Consider the following 23,459-nt stretch of genomic DNA (forward strand, 5'->3'; position numbering starts at 1 on the left):
TTAATATGGATGCAGTGGCAACATACAGAACACTTTCTGGTACAGAGTGATCAGGCACCGAAAATTTGCTAAATGATCGTTAAAGGAATATATTAAAAGGTTGCCCGTTTGTGGATTTAGATTAAGAAGATGTCCTTAAAAAATAAAAGTAGCTTTTCACTAGAAGGATAAGACATGCTACTTCAAAAATTAAAAAAAAAAAACATGATATATGAAAATAAATATAAATACCATGTGACATTTCATTAAAACTGCTTTTAATAATTTGGTGAACAACCTTCCAGCTTTTTCTATGTGCATATGTCTTTGTGTGTATAATTTTGTAGAAAAAGGCTGATAGTTAAATAATGTTTTGTTCACTCACAGCTTTACTAAGTAATATGCCATGCACACTTTGCTTCTTTATGGTCATTTGTAATTATGCATGGTAAAACATCAACAGTATAAACATTTACATAATAAAATGGAAACTATTTCCAACTTCAGACATCTTGTACTATTCAAATTGAAATTGTTTCTTAAAACACACAAAAAATACAGAAAACAATATATAGATTCACTTTATTTTTTCAATGCTTGCAAAATATACTACTAAATGAATGCACCATAAATTATGTAAAAATACGCATATTGATGGATATTTGAATTGTTTCAAGTGTTTTGCTCTTAGGCAATTAATGTTCCCCTTCATGTATCTATTCATATAGACATGTATATTCAGAGGTCATGTTAGTAGAAGTAAAACTGTTTTTTTTAAAAAACCCACTCATTTCATATTATGATGGATATTACCAAATTATCTTTCAATGAAGTCTAAACAATTAGGTTTCTATAAAGAGGAATGTGTATGCACCTTCACACCCTGACCACTGTAATCTACTACACTCTGACCACTGTAATCTACTACCAAAATTTTAAACTTTGTCAGTCCCCTGGATGTAAGAAAAAGTATTTCACTATCTTAATATGTATTATTTTAATTATAAATGAGGTTGAGATTTATTAGTGATGTTTATAAGACTTTTGTATTCCTTTTTGTGTGAACTGTATTTTCTTATTCTTTGCACATTTTTTTCCTTTTGAATAATTAATCCTTGATTGATGTGTAAGAACTCGCCATACATTAAAAAAATGTGTAATTTATTAAATGGGTATTTTCATAGATTGTATTAAGACCCCTTTATCTTCACCTTTATCCATGTCTTTCATCTTGTAACTCTGTAATCCTATATTATTTCCTCATTTCCTAAATCTGAGCAGCCTTTGTGACTTGCTTTGGCTATTAGTAAGTGGCAGAAGCTATGGTGTGCAAATTCTGCATCTTGGTCTCAAAAGGACTTCTGTGTTTCTGTTGTTGTACTGTACTCTATCATTGTCACAAGAAGGACATGGCCAGACTAGCCCACCAGTCCCAGCAGAGGATGAATGTCAGATGAAATACACCCAAACCAACCCAGATGTCTCAGATGAAGTCAGTCTAGATAATTCTAGAACCATCCAACCTATAGTCTCTTTAGAGAGACCATGGAGACGAGCCCATTTTCATGACCCAAGAGCCATAATAAATGATTGTGGTTTTAACCCTCCGAATCTCGGGGTGGTTAGTTATGCAGCAACATGAAACTAACTCAATGGTCAAATAAGTCCTCAATGTTTCAGCACTCTTTTGTTCCCTTCCCTTCCTTTCTTCCTTTCTTCCTTTTTTCTCTTTCTTTCTTTCTTCCCTCCCTTCCTCTTTCCCTTTTCCCTTTCTGTCTCTTTCTTTCCTGTACTTACATGTAGCAAAATTAGTACCCTCTAATTATTCTTCATTTAAAAAAAATTAGTTCACTTCATATTTTTACTTTTGTTGGCATTTTTGGTTGGAAATCCCATTAAATTTATTCATAAATGTAGATAAAACACTTAACACCTTTCTATTCTAATAAATATTGAACTATATCATCTTTAACTGTATCATAGTATTTTATTACATGGGTTATTTTCAGTTCTTCATGCTTATAAGCCATGCTTTCCTGAACATCTTCCCTATATTTTTCATACTCATTTTCCAATTACCACTCCAGGAATCTCTGGAAGTGAAAACGCATGGTACAGGCATTTTTAAACCTTTGTAAGTATTAAAATTATTCCCAGGAAAATTTGTATAGAGTTATACTCACACTAGCAATTTATAATGATGCATGTTTCCTATACCTCCTAAACACTTTGAATATTAGCAATATTTTACATATTTATCTACATGATAAGTAAGGAATATAGAAGTGGGTAGTATAAATTCACTGTGTGTACCTATACTTAGGGAATACCAACAAAGAAGTCATGTCATATGTGATTAATTGTACTCCAAGGAATGTTTGCTTCTCTGGACTTTCATGTAGTCCTTGCAAAATGTAAGTATTTGGGGAATGTCTGTGATCTACATGGTAACAGCACATTCATGTTTTCCTCATGATTATTATGGCCTCGCATTTTGTTTGCCAGAAATCACACTTTTCTTTTCACATTTATCCCCCGTTCTCTATGTATTGCAGAGTCTTAAATAGGATCAAATGCTATAATTTTGATAGTTTTCCATAAACTTTAATTTTCTTTTAAATGCCTCTGAAGATTTGTTTCTAGCATACCCACAATATGAAAGTTTAAAAGTGCATAAAAATTTAAAAGACCTTATTTTTCATGGCAAGATAAAATAAATTCCAAAAATACAATGATAAAGTTATGCCACTTTAATACTAGGATGGGTTTGCTTTCCAGCAAACAAATACTTCTGGCTCTTCCCACTGTACTCCCCTGAGGGACAAGAACATAGGCTTCTAAAAATTTCCAAAGTTTCATTCAACATCCGATTTCCTTTAATTTCTCTTACTTTATAAAGAGGAAAGATGTGTATCTTTGGTGTTATGGTATCATTCTTCAACCTGAAAGCCACACAAACTGTGTACCTTGAAAAGTAATAAAGTTAGTGAAGTTTAGGGGATACCAGACTAATCTGGAGGCTCTGTGCAGGTTAGGATTTATACTAAAATTACTTTCAACATTACGGGCAGAAGTCTAGCAATGCTATTATAAGAACTGAATGTATCAAATTCAGGACTAGCAAGAAAAAAGAAGCACTTGTTAGATAGTTTGCTTGTCTTCTTGACATTCTACTCAGTCTAGCCCCTCTTTCGCCATTTAAGAACCGATCACCCAGAACTCAAGGTGACCCAATTACTCCTCTTAACAGTTACTGCTTTTAGGGATGGATAATAAATTGGAGCCTACATTCATGGAAGTTTCTTAATTTGGTCCAAATTGGGTGGTTGAGTGAAAGAACCCCTCTCTCTCCCAGTGAATATAAACACAAAATCCTGTTGCCCTAAAACTAGCAGTAGCCATCTAGGTACTTTGACACAAACCCCCTATAGGACAAAGCCAGTACCCCTAGGAGGAAAGAGCATAGAAAAATGGGGTCTCAGGCTTGCAAACATGTTAAACAAATTAAAACCGATGATTTATCTCTGGATGGTTCAGTTATGTGAGCCAATAAAATAGTTATTGTTTATGCCACCTTGGGTAGGGTTTTTTTTTTTTATTATTTACAAGATAAAGAATCATATTCGTACAGAATATTCCTTAGAAGGACAGTAAATCAAATTCTTGATATTTGGTACAACAAAGGAAGTTCATCTGGTGTTGCAGTTGCAGGAAAGATTTAATATACTGTGATAGAAAAAGACAGTCATTCCAGAGGAGAATATGTGTTTTGTTTTGTTTTGTTTTTTTACGTGGGCCTCTCACTGTTGTGGCCTCTCCCGTTGCGGAGCACAGGCTCTGGACGCGCAGACTCAGCGGTCATGGCTCACGGGCCCAGCCGCTCCGCGGCATGTGGGATCTTCCCGGACCGGGGCACGAACCCGTGTCCCCTGCATCGGCAGGCGGACTCTCAACCACTGCCCCACCAGGGAAGCCCGAAAATATGTTTTTTAAATCTCTTGAACGATGTGTTATTCATGCTCTACCCCAAAACACAGTGGGTGAAGCAGATTTTTCTAATCTCTGTGTTTGATGTTAAATTTGCTGAATGGAACATCTTTGACTTTGAAGGTTTTAAAAACACTGCTTGGAATGTGGGTCACAACTATCCTGTCAAATAAAATACTTCAATGACTTGTGAATAATTTTAAAGAAAGATCCCTTCAACAACCAAAAAAAAAAAACTCCAAACAAAACAAAATTCAAAAAATTTGGAAACATTTTCACCATGCTAATGTCTAGGATAAAGACAAAATGTCAGCTAGAATCCAAGTACCGACCAAATTAAATTCATGACTTACACTGTGTTTACACTTCAAGCACGGATTAAAATTGTTTATTTACCTAACAGGCTCAGCCTTGATTACATATCATTAGTGTCCATTATAACTTCAACTGTGCTTGAATTTCATAATTCGTAAGTCTGCTAGAAAATTACATTCTTATATTTCAGAGGTAAAAATAAAATTAATGTGGTATTTTGGCTATTAATACCTTAATCAAGTTAACCATTGCTTGAAGAATATAAACTTTTAATTTTCTAGGCATAAAACAAAAATTAAAAGTAATTCTTCAAATTGCTAATCAATACTTGACTTCCAGTTGGCATCAATATAGCCAGCTCCACACCAATTGGCTATAGCTCTCCTGAAACATAATTATAATTTTCTCTGTAAAGTGCTGACCTTGGTTACTATAGGATTGATGTACTTAATCCGCCGTTTATTTCCTTCTTCATTGTTTGAAACACCTTAGGACACTTAAATGAACACATACCCATTTATTTCTAGAATGATTTCATAGTTGAATGTCAACAGAACTATATTACTTTTACTCATGCCATCTCTTATAAGATGGATAAGTTTTATTTAGGAATGAATAGAAAGGGCCACTAGAGATTTATGTCATCAGAAAAGCCATGCGGAAGCCCAACCTAAAAGGATTTAACTTTCTGATCAAGACAGTAAAAGTGTTAGACGCAGAGGAGAAAAAAAAGATTCCTATTCATCAACAGATATTTTTTCTCTCCCCAGAGACTTCAGAGAGAGGTCATATGATTTTCTCTATCCTGTGAAACTGGTAGAAAATCTAGACACACAATTGCTCGGTGGCTTCTCAGAAGGTTCTAAGTGGAGGTGCCATTTGTACTGGGAATGGAAATGAGGAGAGTATTGATTGCCTCTAAAGAGAAATATCTGTGTGTGTGTATGCGTGTGTGTATGTGTATATACTCTCTTCAGCCTTAATTCTTAGTACATAGTAGACACTGAACACATACTTTTGAAAAAAATGAATGAGTACATGACACAGAGACAGTATCACTGGACAGATCTGTCACTTTCTCTGAGACAGAGATGAAAGAGAATCCCTGAAGAATTCTGAACCTCAGTCTTGAAGTGAATTTCAGGGAATGATGAAAGGCTGAACATAGATGCAAATTCTCCCCCATACCTGCTCAGATTATGTGAGAAATGAAGTATCAGAGGACTGGGGGATATGAGACATTAGAATTGGGGTGTATGGATTTTTTACAGATCAGAAGCCCAGGATTTCTCCATGCCCATATACACCCTAGAAAACTAATTTTTGATCATTTTAGGTATTATTTTCTGATAATCAAGCCTCTTAAATTAACAATGGGTCAAAAGTGTGGCAGAGACACTATTTTTTATTCACAGAATTATCCTATTTTCCAACTGGGAACACAGTTAATGTACATTTTCCAACCCTGGTGCATTTATTTCAGGGTCATGCAACTACATTCCAACAAATGGTATGTGGATAAAAAGTGGTCCCATAAAAATCTTTTTTGCGTCATCCTTTCTCCTCATTCAGGTTTAATCTTATGGGTTATATATAGAAGATAACACCACAAATAGAAAGATACTGAGTCCCTGAGTGATTGAAACAGAGTGTTTCCCATGCTCTCCTCTCCCCATAATCCCCTCAACTTGTTTTACATGTGCCACAAGTAAGAAAGGAATTTGTATTGTGTTGTGTTAAACCACAAGAGTTTGGAGTTGTTTGTTACAACAGTTAGCCACCCTGACTAATCAAGTACTGTACTTGGTTATTGCCAACAAAACTAAAAAAATTAGGGGCAAGTGGAAAGAGGTGAGATGGATCTCTTAACATTCTGGGAAACAATCATCAGGAAGATATCAAAAGCAGTTGGGTATCACTGGGAAATAAAATAGGCACCTATTTACTTATATTTCATTGCTCCTTCTATTTTTGTAAATATCTTGGAGATAGGTCCTCATTGTCTTATTTTGTGATTTCCCCAAAATCACCCAGCATAGTGCTAAGCTTTGGGGGAATAATTCATAAATGTTTGATGAATAAATGAATTATTTGCTCTTTCATACCAACTGTATTACAATATAATTGAAAGATGTGGTACAGAGGAAAAAGCATGGATTCTGGAAGCAAAAAATTCTGGCCATGAGGCCTCATCCACCACAGCTGGGCAGAAAAGGGTATGTCTACACAGCTACATAAGTAGCTGTGTAAAAAGGGGGAATTTACTGAGTATCTTTTGTCTTTGATTTTCTTACCTTTAAGGGGAATATTATAAATATTGACTTAACATAGGATTAAATGGGATAACATACATTTAGTTCAATGCCTTGTAATTCACATAAGCAGGTGGTTGAAGTATGCTTAATTGATACTTAAATGAAAACAATAGTATTCTTCTCAAGTCATTTACAAGCTAAAAATAAATTATCCAGAGTGGTCTTTTTCTTTGGTTTTGCTTTTGTTTTATAATGTTTCTAAAAACATAAGTAGAGACCATCTTTATGCAGGGATAGAAGTGAACAGTTAACAGAACTCTTGTCTTCAGATTACTTTTATTTCATTGTTTTTCTTTCAAACATATTCTGGCACCAATTTTTTCCTCAGGAAAAGTCTGGAATTAAGAATATTGTTCACTTTATCTTCTGATAAGATGATAGAATTGGAGTAAAAATAAAATATATCTATTAATTATGTGGTTAAATGCCTCAACATTTATTCATTATCGAATTATGACGAGACAAGTATAAAGCAGAACATTTGGTGGGTAGTCAGCATATTTAACCCATTTTTTAGAAGATGTAAAATCTTTTCTAGAAAATTTGGTACTATATCAACAACAACAAAAATTTACCTTAAAATATTCTCTCTTAACGATTCATTTCCTATTTTCCAACTAAAATTTTAAAAGTTAAAACTTGATTTGGATTGTTTATCTTACAGGAATATATGAAACTCTCCAAATGTTCACTATTATACTTTACAGTGAAATGTCTCATTGTAGTGCATGGGCAGAAAAAAAGGCATAGTGTTGCCCAGAGACAAGAGCCAAAAGACCATAGTACCTTCACTTCAAAGTTTAGTTGATGGATTTGCAAAACTGGTGTGTTTTATGAATGTGAGACCCCCAGGAATTTCAATGGCCAACTCGGCCATGTTTTTTCCCCTTTTTTTCATTATGTTTGACATTTCTAAGGCAGGGCTTCATTACAGACAAACAATCTATGGCAATAGACTGGGGAAATGAGACTTAGCAGTAGATGTGGAGAAAGAGGAAGAGGGCAACAAAAACGAGCACTGAATTGGAATAGGGCTTCGGAGGTCCGTCACAGCTTGTGATGTGTCTCTGTGAAATACTGCAGACCACCAGAGAAGGCTCTTAAGATTCAAGAGCAAACTAATCTGTTATGATTTATTACTCAGGATCAATAATCTGGCCCAGTGGCTAATACAAAAAGGAGATGACAAAATTTATAAAATAGGCCACTTTTTACTGCATTCTATATCCTTCGGTGCTTATGTACAGCTACAAAGAACAAAAGGCCAAGGTGTGCCTAATCAACAATTAGGAAAAATCTGTAATAATAATAACTGCTCAAATAATTTTTCCAATTATTATTACTTTTTCCTCAAATTTCTTCATCTTATTCTGCTTTTCAGGGAACCCAAGCTGTGACGGGATATTTAGGAGAGGGCAGCAGACACAGGATTAAGATGGGGTGAGGGGGCTGAAATTTCTCCTCCCCTCACGACTGAGCAGGAGAAAATCCAACATCTACCCCCAAAGTGTCATTTTCTTGATGGATTTGTTATCACCCAGGGTTAGGCTCTCTGATTGTGCAGGGTTCTATTGTTGAGAGGCCTAGAGTTGATGGATCAAGTTAACCAAGTTTATTAATCTGTAATGGATAATATGACTTTAACTAAAAGTACTAAATCATAGTACTCATGTGACAAGCAGAATGAAACTTTCCTGTTTTCTGACAATTTAGTATATTGAATTAGGAAACTGAAGGCTTTAATAAAGGAGAGGTGAATTCTCTGGCCACCTGACTGATTATTGCCAACCCACACAGATTATTATTTTCTTGTGACTATATCCATGTTCACCAGACTCATGGTCTCTCCTCCGGTTACTGATAGAATAATGCCGCTCACTTCTGGCTCTTTGGGCTTTCATACTCTACATCAGTGGCTCCAAATGCAGGTTCATTAACAAGGCACAAGGCTGGCTACATAAGGATCCATTAAGGATCTGGTTAAAAATATAAATTTGGGGGACCCATTCCAAACCTACTAAAATAGAATCTCCAAATGTGGGGCACTGGTATTTTTAACTTTCATAATCTTCCCAGAACACTCTGATAAGTAGTTTACTGTGGGCCACTCTCTAGGCTAAAATCCAAATGCAAACATACAGTTTTTCACCAGAGAAACTGGTGAGAAATTGGATATTTTTCCATATAGTACATTTAAATGGTATGCCAGTGTGTCTTTACTGAGGTTATAACTAAGTCACCTCACCTTGGTACTGTTGGTAATAAAAAGTATTGATAGTTTCTAGACACTGTGATCACTTATTTAAGTTTTCCTATTTCCCTCTCATATACAGCTGATAACATCACTTGTGGATAGATTTTAATAGTTGAACTTCAGAATCCCTTTTTCCAAATTTGGAATGTAAAAGATTAGATAGAGTTCTCCATAACAGTATTAATAATGCATCTGCTATTGTTTCAGTTAAAAATTATCATAAACTTACATTTTTCAAGCTTTTAGGATATTGGTGATGACACTAAAATCTCCCTTTTGTAGAAGAAAAGGGCAAACCAATTACGTTGAATTGGACGTCATTTCTAAAGCTAATAGCCTCTTCCTGAGAGAATGCTTATAATGTTCCACCCCTCTGTGAGTTTATTTTTTGTCAGTTGAGAATGCCAACTCTTGTGAAAATTTCTGGAAACATTAGGGTATAATATATGTTATGTTTCATAAGCCAGGTTTCTATTATGATTCATAATTTATAAAACAGAAGTACAGAACAAATCAGTAAAAAAAAAAAAGTGATTTGGGAACTATTCTATTTGTATTATGATTTAGAAGAAGAAAACTTCTCTGGGACATTACTACTCAGAATTACAGATGGAAAATTGTCAAAGATAGGTGATTATAATGTAGAAATGGTACAACAGTTAAGTGACATCTGCATTAATTGTCTGAATATTCTAGATGAACATTTTCTAAAGTGCATCCGTGGTACACTCATCCTGCAGAATGCTCTTCCAAAAAGAAAAACGATCCTGCAGTAAAGTACATTGTGCTACTCTGGCTTGGAGATTCATTTTGCACGTTAGCAAATTAAAGGATCTGAAAAATTCTGCAAAAAGGAAACCTACCTAATTCAGCATTTCCTAGATATATTTGGTGACAAAATATTTCCATATACTATCTATTAACATCTGAGGCCCACAGAACACACTTCAGGACACACTAATGTTTAGGAGATAAAACCTGATGGTTAATGATTAATCATCTTGGATGGATTTAGGGTGAGTTATGGAGGAGAAATTCTTAATGGAATGACATGAACAAGACATTATGTTTTTTCCAAAGTGACCACTGTATACTGTAAAAATATTTATAATTTCCTTAATGATAGCTTGATGAGAACTTGGTAACCAATTAAGTCAAAGAATTCATCTATAGATCAAAGATAGTAGAAAGTATTTAAGTGTTTTATTCATTATCATGAAAATCCGTCTCACTGATAGTGAAAAATGTACACATTTTTCTCTAACTACAATCATGCTTGTACTTTTGCTTAAGTACAATCATGGAAATTTAAAACCTATATTTAGTTAACTAAAACAGTTTGGATGAATCAGAAAAGGCAATGGCCATTGAGACTATAAAGTCTCTCTAGGAAATTCAACTGAAATACAAATATAAATTGAAGAAAATAAGCATAACAGTTGTGGGAAAATTGAGCTCTTCAGATAATAGTAAGACAATATACCCATATTTATAGCATATGAATTATAAAATAATAATGGAAATTTTGTGTTAACTGATCTATAACTATACATAGGTGTATAGCTATTTTTGGAAATAGTATTCATTTCTACATAAATGGCTTACTAAGTTATAAATAATGTAACAATGTTTATTCTTTGTCCATAAATGAGTTCACAAATGAGGAAACAATTCTTTGATGAACCACAGGTCCAGACAATTGTTTCTAAAAATATAATCAATGTAACTATGCCTAGTCTTCCTAAGTATAACAATATTAACTGATTATGTATACTTTTTTCTTTTAGACTTCATTTTTTAGAACAGTTTTAGGTTCCCAGAAAAATTGAGCAGAAAGTACAGAGTTCCCATATACTCCCTGATCCCGCACATGCACAGCACACCCCACTATCAACATAACCCACAAGAAATGTACATCTGCTGCAACTGATGAACCTACACTGACACATCATTATCACTCAAAATCCACAGTTTACATTAAGGTTCACTCTTGGTGTACACTCTATAGCTTTAGACAAAAGTATAATGACATTAATCTACCATTGTCATATCATGCAGAATAGTGTCACTGCTCTAAAAATCCTCTGTGCTATGTCTATTCATCTCTCCCTCCTTCCTGACCTCTGTCAACCTTGGATCTTTTTACTGTCTCCAGAGTTTTGCCTTTTGCAGAATGTCCTATAGTTGGAATCACACAGTATGCAGCCTATAAAGATTGACTTCTTTCACTTAATAATATGCATTTAAGATTCTTCCATGCCTTTTCATGGCTTTTTATTTAGCTAATTTTCTTTTAGTGCAAATAATATTCCGTTGTCTGGAAGTACCACAGTTTATCTATCCATTCATCTACTAAAAGACATCTTGGTTGCTTAACAGGTTACATTTTAACCTTGTTAGAATCCTAATAAGCAGAGAGAGCCGAAAAAATGGGTATATTTAGGTTACTAAGAGCCATGATATTATTTTTCACTTCTTTTGAAACTACTGTTCTTTTTCCATAAAAATAAGTAATGAAAAGAACAAAAGTTCCTGTAAATAGGCTCAATTAGAGCCTTATATGTTAACTAAATAATGCATAACATGAACATATACATACACAAACATTACATCAGTGGCATAACACAAGTAGTAAATTTATACAATGCAGTTTTAACCTGCTAAAATTGTTACTGCCACAAGAAAAATTTATTCTACTTCCCAACCTTGTTTCTGCCTTCTTTTGCTTCTTAATGAGTGATGTGTTTCTTTTGTCATTAAAGAGACACCAGAATGTTTCTTCAATAATTTAATCAAGTGATTAAGGAGTAGCCTTCATCTGACACTTTTAGCATTCTTAGATTTAATCAAAGTCAAATTAGTCTTTGTTTATAGACTATAAATAAAGTGATAGAATGAAACAAAAAACAGACTTGAGTTCCTGTAACCTAAATCATAACCTATGTATACCATTTTTAAAGTCACTTTATGAAAAAAGAATTTAGATAAGTTTTACTTGATAAATAACATATCTGTTTATGTAAAAGCCATTAGATTTGAAATAGGCATACATTTTTATAGTGTTTCTTTCAAGCAAATTTTCACATGTCTCAAGTCTAAGATCCAATCATTTTGGTCTGACTGGCTTTGAGCCTAATTTTGAGAAATATTTTCTAATGCACAAATTAAATTCATTGAAACAGAAAGAATCTGCCAGGAGGAGTGCACAACAATATGTACTTCTAAAAGATCACAACAAAATAGTTTTTTTTCCATTTGACTTTTCATCCAAACAGCCAAGACTTGAAACATCATTGACATAGTATATTTTTCTAAGGAAATTTCCTAAAAAAATACATTGAAAGATTCAGTGAAAGACTTCTTTTGATTTCCTTTGTATCTATGAAAACAAGAAATATTGAAAGTAAAGTTTAGGCAACATAGATGTTTGGGGGCCTACCTGCATAGTGAAAAGATTTGGATAGAATGCCTGAGCCTATTTATTTGAGCGAAACAGTGAAAACAATCACAGAGTAACTTACTAAAGGAAATTTAAATCTTATTACTTCAGCCTTTACACTCTCTCTCCTAACCATTTCTTCCAGTGAGATAGAGAGGGAATAAAGCTACTTGGGAAAAAGTTTATTGTTTAATGGAAGATTCTTTTTGGTTAGGGATTAATTATACTATATAATAATTATTATTTTATGAATAAAAGAAAGAAGACGCATTAGCAATAGCCCATCATGACATTCTCATTCATTTTTCTCTTGATTAGCTTTGATGTTCACTCTTATTTTGCTCTCATTCTAAATTCATGAAATATCTTTTTCTCTCTCATTTTATTTATAGTTTTAGTCACACACTGAGTTGATGAAAATGATTTTTTTACTATAAAATCTATTTAGTCCGGGAGACATGTGTAGTGGTTACCAGACCTCTGATTACAACTCCAGATAATTGGGAGAAAGGGGCCTGGCCACTGAAATCCACTTGATGAAGAGTATAGCCGGAGTCTGGAAGGGAAACGAGATGGAGCTGCCGCAAGTGAAACAGAAGAGCTAGACTGAGACAGCAAAACTGAAATAAAGACCAAGGCAGACAGCCACAACTATGTCGTCGATCTAACACAGCAAGCAATGGCAAGGAGGTTTCATCTTACATGCTAATGCCTATCACTTGCTAGAAGCGATAGATGGAGAATGTGCGGTGGTGAAGAATGAGAGGTTACAGCCAAGTTCAGGGTGATACAGTACTACGATTGATTAGCCATCACCCTCATGGATATAAGTAGAGAGAGCCATGCCAAATGTGCCAAATGTTTGTGTTCTCTTACCCAAACAAGGAGAGAATATGTGATGGAGACAAAGGAAGCTTCAGCTTTCTACGTGGGTGGGCAGTATCTGTGCCCACATTAAAAACAGAGAGAGTCTCTACGTGGTTGCAGGGCATCCCACTGAGAAGCCATGGACGCAAGTCATCTTACCCGCTAGTTTACGCTTTCAGCTTCCTCTTTGCATACTGGAAATAACTTCTGATCAAGCAATAGTTTCCCACATACTAACAGGCTGATGAGGTATCAATCCAGAGATATCAGGAATAAAAGGTTGAATTTCCTTGAAAGTAAGTTTTCTGAATGGAGGCACAGTGAGAAATAATGAGTAAATCTTATAGAAACTCCATGCTATTACCCAAGGCTCTCTCATTAGCAAGTGCCCAGTTTGTATACTTCCAGTCACTGATCACTCAGAATGTCAAAACCAGAATAACTGAATCTAGATACCTGATATCTTGATAGCATGTGGTAAGAGAAGGTCTTATTGATCAATAGAATGACAGAGTTTGGTGGGTCAACGTAGAAGATAAAATGTGCTATATTCAGTGGAGTGCCAACCATCACTAGGGCAATGTTGCCAATATTTGAGCCAGATAGCTTGGAGATTAGGTTTGGATGAAGACTATTCCAGGAACACGTAAAGGATGAAAGGATGGGACACAGCCTCTCAAGTTCCCTGAAACTGGGACTAAGGACCAACACCACAGGTGATGGTATATTGTCACCAGAAATCTCTGAAGGTAGTCTTCAATGTTTTAAACACGTTCTAAAGGATAACTGAAATACTTCGATGCCAGCTTTTCCAAGACAAGCAAAAGGTCAAAAGTCTCTAGAGATCAGACTGTGTCCAATTCCTCCTCCAAGACTAACAGGAATCTGAGGTCTGTAGAGATCAGATTGTGTCCAATTCCTCCTCCAAGACTAACAGGAATCTGAGGTCAAGAAGTTCTAGCCTGGGGGATTCATTACAGTCAGGAGTTGTAATGCAACAAGCCGACTTAGATAAACTGAATGCCAAAATTTAAAAGCCTAGGTCCAACATCCAAATGCATCACCAGTCCAAACAGGCCAGGCAGAGAGCAAGAATTCATGTGTGACTTTAAGGGTGGAAATCAGAAGAGAGTGAAAGGTGGAAATCAGAAGAGAGTGAAGGTTCCAAAGTATGATAAAAAGGGACTTGTTAAAAGTGTTGGGCAGCATGAACACCATGTTTCACAAATCATGAAACTGAGTGAGGGTTTTGTTTCCAGTGTGGCATACCACAGGCAGGAAATGTGGTATTGTGTTACACAGTTATGTGAAAAATCCCTTCTAATGAGGGGATTCGATCCTCACTCATGTCCATGCTGACTAGTCAATCTTACCATGTCCATGCTGACTTTATTTCACACTAAAAAAGCTTAGTGTGAAAGTCAAAACAAGTTTCCCACTTCTGCCAAAAGTTTCCCTTTTCCAAAAGGTCCCTCTGTCTCCTTACCATGCATGGCAAATTTGAATTACAGAAAATAATTTCCAGTAGCACTACATTATAAAAAATACAACTTAGCGATAGGCCAACTGTTGCAAAATGTCACAAGAAAAACACATGGTTGGGAACTCGACACCACATCATCATTCCTGATGATGAACGAATTCATTTTTGTCATTGTAGCATACCAGGCAAGCTCATTCCCCGTTATTCTTATCAATTTACACTATGGAGTACAGTCATAGTATTCTGTCAAGGGAAGGGAGTGGAGTAGATGAAATGCCAACTTAGATGGGGATCCGTACTAGTAACAAGTGCCGATTCAGCACACAAGAAACTGCTCTATGATTAATTCAGGATCAAAGAGACAGAACTACTCTTTCCTGTAGTAAATGTATTTCTAGTCCATTAAACTAGAATTTGTAATGCTGGATAAAGCAGCATCACAATGGTTCCACTACAGGATTAACTTCAATAACAAAATCATCCACTCAGACAGATGCAAATTTCCCTATTTCTATAACAGAGGGTAACTGAAAGCTCCAGAGCATTCTTCACAGGTAACATTGAGCTCTTAGAGAATGTTCTTTGTCATAAGTTCAAAACAAGATACAATATTAGAAGCATTCAAAAGCATCTTATCTTTTAAACATCAGTCTTCAGAACAAAAAGTTATTGAAGTTCTAAAATATTTTTCAGCAAAAAAACGGACCAGAATGATCCAATACTCACCAGCAGGGCAACTATGCCTAAGAAAAACCAGTAGGTATTTTTAAAAATTACACATAAAGGGATATTTTTTTCATAATTAGAAGTATATTTCCACATTCAAAGAAATTAAGAATATGCAGAGTGGACATGAATTTCTGACTTAGAAGCTTCCAGTTTGGGGGACTTAATACTGTACAAATGATTAGCTATTTTTGGAAAAAGAGAATGGCCATCCATTCCAGTGATATCTGATGTCCATTTAATAGCACAAGACAAGCAGGCTGGGAAAACACTGGAAGGAGCAAAGCAAAAGAAAAATAAGTGTGCTATAAACACACATTTCTCAAACTTTAATATTCATTTTAAACACTTGAGCATCATATGAGAATGCAGATTCTGATTTGGTAGGTCTGAGAGTCTACATTTCTAAATGTTACCATGTGATATCTATGCTGCTAGTCTGAGGAACACTCCTTGAGAAATGGTTACGAAGAAATAAAAAGGTAAGTCAGCATCATACAGAGAGGAGCTTGCTTTGTCAGATTTCTCTAAAGTCCCTCTTGGTCTGAACGATCCTACATCAATGGTTTTTAACTTGGCTGCACATTAGAATCACCTGGGGAGATTTCAAAACTCCTGCTGCCCAGGTCACATCCCAAATCAATTAAGTCAGAATCTTGAGGGGTAGTGCCCAGCATCCGTGGTTGTTGAAGGTCCCCAGGTGATTCCAATGTGTAACCAAGAGTGAGAAACATTGGCCTAGATTGACTTTTAATGACTTAACAAACAAAATTTAAGCTCAGCTCTTCCTAACTTTAGCTCAGTGAGCAAGCACTTGAACAGATGTCATGATTGCTAAAAACATCAACACAAGAAGATCAAGCAAAACCCTTTGCTGTTTTGATTATTTTCCACTGGGGTTCTTTAGGCAAATTTGTGAGGACTTTTTAGAATAAGGTCCATAGATGCCCTCTCATCTTTTCTCTTAGTTGGATGCACATTTTGCTGGTCCTATTTCGCTATAGCCTTAAGGAAGGAAAAACACAACTTGCTGAATATAAATTGTCTTTAATTCACACATGCACACATTGATTGATAATTCATAGTGAATCCCAACTTCAGCTTCATGCTGAATATGGAAACAGCTTCAATCTCCCCATTATTACAGAAAAGTAATACTTTATATAACATCCATAACTGTAAAGGGAAAATATGCTGATAGCAGCTGCAGCAAATGAAAACAAGATTAAGTTTTAATTATGATACTGGTTGTCAATATCTTGATCTGCAAGTAATGCAGTACTATGGAAATAAACTTCAGTTGGGCTTAAATTCTCCACACCATTATCACAATAAAAACTCATTATGGATCTGAAACATTTTACATACTAATGCACATTCCTCTATAAATGTATATGATAATTCATAAAGTAAAGATAATCTTGACCAGTGGCGTCTCCAACACAAATTTTTAAATGTTTACATATCAACCACAGGTCAAAATCCCTTCTTTCAAAATTCCTCCTAATATTGATTGTTCCAAAAGAAATCCTCCCATATCCTAAGTATTTGGTCTCTTATTTCTTTCAAATTAAAATTTAATTCATGTCTTTATTCCTTCATTCAGTATCCCTTTATTCAACTGACTAATTAAATGCTAGTGTACTATGCTACACTGTGGGTATAAGGTGATGAGCAAAACCACATATAGTCCCTGTCTTGTTAGAGTTTATAACATAGAAGGGCAGATAGACATCTCTTAAAAAATTTCAGTATCACAAACCACTGTGTATAAAATAGATAAGCAACATGGATTCACTGTATAACATAGGGAATTATACCCATTATCTTGCAAGAACCTATAATGGAACAGAATCTGCAAAAATACTGAACCGCTATGTTGTTCACCTTAAACTAACACAATATTGCAAAACAACTCTACTTAATTTTTTTTAAAGGTATGAAGCATACAGGCTCATGAAAAAGAAAACAAATACAGAATCAAGTATAAAATCATAAAACTGCAGCTATGACAAATGCTTTTAAAAAAGCAAGGAACACTGTGATATGGGACTCTAAAATAGAGAGTTTGACCTATTTAGGGAGGTCAGGGAAGAATGTCCTGAAGAAGCAACATTTGAACTGTAATCTGAAAGATGGTCAGTTTTTTAACCTTTTTTAAAAAGCTATATTGAGGTATAATTGATATACATAAAACTGCACAAATTTAATGTGTACAATTTGATGCATTTGAACATGGGCAAACATTTATGATACTATCACCACAATCAAGGTAACAGACATATCCAACACCTCCTAGAGTTTCCTTTGTCCCTTTGCTTTGTCATTTTGTTTTGTTTTGTGGTAAGAGCACTTAACGTGAGATCTACCCTCTTCACAAATTTTGAAGTGCACAATATGGTATTGTTAACTGTAGGCACTGTGTTGTACAGCCACCTCAAGAAGTTATCTGACATCACTGAAACTTTGTGCCCTTTGAATAACAACCCCTCAATTCCTCATCCTCCAGCCCTTGGAACCACTATTACATTCTCTGCTTCTATGAGTTTGACTATTTTAGGTACCTCATATAAGTGGAATCTAAGTGGAATCATACAGTATTTGTCTTACTGTAACTGGCTTATTTCACTTAGCATAATACCCTCAAGGTTTATCCAGATTGTTACAAAGACAGGATTTCCATTTTTAAGGCTGAATAATATTCCATTGTATGTATATACCACTTTTTTTCTTTATCCATATATCTGTAAATGCACACTTAGGTTATTTCCACATCTTGACTATTATGATTAGTGCTGCAGAAAATATGCAAATACAGCTATCTTTGAGATTTTTATTTCAATTATTTTGGATATATACCCAGAAGTAAGATTGCTTGATCGTATGATAATACTGTTTTAATTTTTTGAGGAACCTCCATACTGTTTTCCATAGCTGCTACACCATTTTGCATCCCCATCAGCAGTGTACAAGGGTTCTGATTTTTCCATAACTTTACCAACACTTGTTATCTAACAGGTGTGAGGTGATATTGCAGCTTCTATTTGCATTTCCCTGATAATTAATGACATTGAGCATCTTTTCATATACCTGTTGGCCATGTGTATGCCTTCTTTGGAGAAATGTCTGTTCAAGTCCTTTGCCATTTTATCTGTCTGTCTGTCTATTTATTTATTGCTATTGAGTTGTAGTAGTTCCTTATATATGTTGGAAATTTAACCTGTTATCAGATATACGGTTTACAAATATATTCTTGCATTCCAGAGGTTGCCTTTTCATTCTGTTCGTTTTTTCCTTTGCCTACCAAGATTGAGTCATGAAGAAACAGAAAATCTGAACAGATATTTCAATAATGAGTAAGGATATTAAAGGCATGCTTACAGAAATAGAAAAAAACAATTCTAAAACTCATATGGAACCACAAAAGACCCTAAACAGTCAAAGCAATTTTGAGCAAGAAAAACAAAGCTGGAGGCATCACACATCCTGATTTTGAAATATAAAACTATATTAATAACTATAATAATTAAAACAGTATAGTACTAGCATAAAGACAGATCTAATGATTAATGGAATAGAATAGAGAGCCCAGAAATAAACCCACACATATATGCTCAATTGAGTACCAAGAAGACAACCAATGGGTAGAGGATAGTCTCTTCAATAAAATGGTACTGGGAAAACTGGATAGCCACACAAAGAAACATGAAATTGGACCCTACCTTACACCATACAAAAAAATAACTCAATAAGCTGTGAAACTGTGACATTTTTAAAAGAAAACTAACAAATAGTTTTTGACATTGGTCTTGGCGATGATTTATTGGATATGACGCTAAAGGCATAAATAGACAAGTAGGACTACATCAAGGATGGTCCATTTTAACTTGATGAAAAGGAACTAGAAGAACATTCCAAGTAGAGGGAAGAGCTTGGCCAAAGATAATACGGCAGAAGGAAGCATTGCAGGTAGGAGGAACAGAATGGGACCACCGAGGCTCTGGCTGGAGCAAAGAGGGAAGGAAGTATGGTGTGCAGCTAAGCTGTTGTTTTAAATGGTGCCACTACCTGCTTCTTGGATTTGGGAAATGTTTCTCACGATGATTATGTACACTTTGATTAGGGAGGTGAAAGTTGCAGAGTACAATTAAAACAGTCAAACGCTATAAACTATGTAGAAGTACAGCTGTTCCTACAGGGGACAGGAACACTGACCCTCCATGAAGTGGAAAATCCAAGTAAAACTTATAGTTGGCCTTCCATATATGCAGTTCCTCTGTAGCCATGTTTCCTCCATATACGTGGTTCTGCATCTGCGGATTCAATCAACTGCAGATCATGTAGTACCGTAGTATTTACTATTGAAAAAAATCCACGTATAAGTGGACCCATGCAGTTCAAACTCATGTTGTTCAAAGGTCAACTGTATATTGTAAATATAGCCTCCAATTTAGAGTTCTTCCTTCTCACACTTCTACATCAATAAATATATTAGAATATTATAAGAGGTGACGTTAAAATTACCCTAGGGATTAGACTAGTACAATAATTATCCTAGGAATTAGACTAGTACAATAATAATAATATCCTAGGGATTAGACTAGTACAACATATTTTTAATATAGTAACTCTATGTTCTACATTTTCCTATACTTTCTTTGTAATAATTTAAATTCTATGATACATCTTCTATAAATAGATAGGAAAAACCTTGTGATAAAACTTGTGAACCAAATGGTAACATTTGTTTGTATATATCTAAATATATATGACCATAAATGGAGACTATAGAAAACAATTTTAAAATAAGAAAAGTTTGGTTCCAGGGTAAGCGAACTATAGCCAGTTGGCCCAATCCAGCCATGGCCTATTTTTATAAATAACGTTTTCTTTGAACAGAGCCACATGCATTAATTTAATTGTTTATGGTTGCTTTCATACTACCTTGTCAGAGTTGAGTGGTTGCAATAAAAACCATATTGCCCTCAAAGTCCTTTATAGAAAAAGTTGATCCCTATTGTGATTACAGCCAGAGTTAGTTTGACTCCATGCTAAAACATCCTCTATATTACATTTTTCCAAGGGTTTTAGAACCTCCTTTTGCAGAAAGTTTTCAAGAAAGTAAACAAATCTCTCCAGTAGGGTGACCAACTGTTTCTGTTTCCCTGGGACTCCTGGTTTTACCATTGAAAGTCCATGTCCTAGGAAATCCCTCAGTCCTGGGAAAACCAGGACAGTTATTTGCTTTATGACATCCCACCTAGAATTCCAACCAGGTAGAAACTTACCCTGAGACCTTTGTGAGTGAAGACTGTGTATTCTACATACTTTTAGTTGCATCCCCACACCTATCTCTAGCACAGGTGCAATAATTAGGAAAACTCCAGCAATGCCTTCATATCAATTATGGAATGATATATCATCTGCCGATCTGGCCCTGAATCTAAGTCCCCATGGAACAGGGCTCTTCAGATTATGAGGATCGTATCCATAAATGTAAAAGCGTTTTATTTAACAGTATTATTTCTACTTCTCAAACTGCCTGCCTGGAAGAAAACTCATTTACAAAGGCAACAATTAACAGCTTTGTTAGAGGTGATATGAGATGAAGATTACAGAAGCAATGCCGCTTTCCCAACTCCCTTAAAAAATAAAACAAAACCAAACCAACCAATTAAACAAACAAAACACTACTTGGGGTTAAAAACACACACACACACACACAGAAACTCTAGGCCTGTGATCCAGCTCAGGTCTGTGGGCCCAAGAGTGAGGGCAGCTAACAATTACTGCAAGCAGCATCCCAGGGAATAACCCCAGATAAAGCCTGTAAATCCAGGACAACCCATGCAAAGCCAGGCCGATGAAAAGTTAGGAGGGATTAAGAGAGGACAAGTTCTTAATAAATAGTATGTGTTGGGGGAGGGAGTTGTGGAGGAGGGAAAAGACAGAGCTACCTGGAGCAATTCCTGACCAAGGGTCAGTGAAGGTTCAGGATCCAATTTCCACAGGTTAAAGTTTGGGTGAACCAGGAGATGCTTGAGGGAGACAGCGTGGAAGTGAATAGTTATCATTTTAAGAAAACCAAAGTATTTGTGTTTGTTTCTTTGTCAGGGTAATTTAATTTCCATTTTTCATTGGTAGCAGCTGGAAAACTATCTCAGTTTAAACTGTGGACATAGTTGCCAAGTGTTGCTTTCATCGGTGTGTATGCTTTTAAGTAACTAATTTACACCCAAACACAGTGGTACTTGTTAAAAATGGTTTCAGGTACTGTACCCTAGAATAGGTACCTGCCTAGAATAACTTTTCTATAAGCTACCTAGGCACAGGTTCACACCCAAAGCAAGAAGCATGCATGATAAAAGATGGAATGTTGATTTCTAAATTTGTGTTAGCACCCCACTGACCATTTTTCAAAAGATCTGTGAGCGTCTCATGAGGAGTAAACTGGTATTTTAAAGCTGTCAAAGTGTGCATTAGACAATAAGTGCTCAGGGCATGTATGAGAAATCGTCATAAAGATAAGTAACACTCTTGCTTTTTCCTTTCCTGGGGTGGGGGGAAGCGCTTTTATCGGCGTTTTAGTTATTTCATGGTAAAGGTACATTTTATTCAGAATGCACCTTCAAGACAAACAGAAAATTCTGTATAATGCTGTGAGAGCCTGGCTTCATTGTGATTACCCTTGTATCATTATAGGGATTATTATGAGGTTGAATGGAGGTGAAAACATTTCTTCCTTTCTTTGGAAAAAGCAGGGAGTGAGGATTCTGGATTTGAGTAAAGGAAAGATGCATGGGAACATCTGTACAGTTGAGTGAGGCTCCCAGCTCTAAGCTAAGGAGAGTGAGAAAGAAGGACATCCCAGACAGAGCAGCATGGCCTGTGCCTAAGGAGATTATTATATCGGCAAAACCATACTTAAACTAACAAAATTTTTAATATGCCAAGTATAAAAAGGTGCCTCTAAGTAAAAAAGTAGCAGGGGCATCCTAACCAGAAATGCATGGCCCATGACTAAGTGAAATAGAACCCTACTTGAAATTTGTATTTCTGTCAGTTCTATGATTCTTCACCTTATGCACAAGCTCTCAATACATGGTTTTTACTTTTTGTTAAATTGTGATATGTGTTTATCTTATAATTGTGCAACTCAATGAATTCTCACAAACCAAACATACCTGTGTAGCCAACACTCAGATCAGGGAAGAGACCATTAGCTGCCACCACTGTCCTTCTTGTAAGCCACCATCCTAAGCTTGGCTACGTGCATCTTTGTTGAATATCACTATTTGGTCTTAGCCATATTTCTGGGTCTTGGGTCTGGGGATCATGCTTCCAATGGGGTGAAGTCCAGACAACTGCTCAGTTCTGGAGGATCTGGTGAGGGGACAACACCAGAGGCAAAGCAGGGGGCCCTGGAGCCATTGTATAGACCATAGGTCAGAAAACTTGTTCTGTAAAGGGCCAGATAGGGAACATTACTGGCTTTCTGGGTCATAACATCTTTGTTAAAACTCTAAATGAATATCAGTGGCTGTGTTCCAATAAAACTTTATTTATAAAAACAGGCAATGTTTTTGTACTTTGTTGACCCCTGGTATAGAGAAGCAGTATCTGTGGAATGTGGGATATTGTGTGAAAACATCAGAAATACTTCAGGAGGGGAACCTTTAAAATCTTGTACCTCACTCTAAATAAAAGGCAGTTAACTCAGACATTTGTTATCTGACTCCTCAAAGCAGGATAACTTAGGCCTTATAGCTTATTTTTGCTTATTTCTATCATTAGTCTAGTTTCTAACTTTCAAAATAATGCTGTAGTCAGCAGGAAGAGACTGCAAATGTCTAGAAGCAAGACTATTTCTGTTATACTTAGCAACATTGCTTAAGGAAAGCACTCCGGATTTCGCACTAATTTTTAAATTACAAATTCATTAAAAGCAAAGTTTTGTTCCAGTAAAATATTCCATGAACGATGGAATTTGTATAAATCTTGAAGGTTTTTATATTTGACAATTTAACCATTAGTTAAAAGTTCATTATATTATAAACTGAAAAGAGGGACACAGTTACACGTAATAGCACATTT

This window comes from Aethalodelphis obliquidens, unplaced genomic scaffold (assembly GCF_003676395.1).
Source record: "Aethalodelphis obliquidens isolate GAN/ISIS:26980383/991018 unplaced genomic scaffold, ASM367639v1 scaffold40, whole genome shotgun sequence".
Taxonomy (NCBI): Eukaryota; Metazoa; Chordata; class Mammalia; order Artiodactyla; family Delphinidae; genus Aethalodelphis; species Aethalodelphis obliquidens.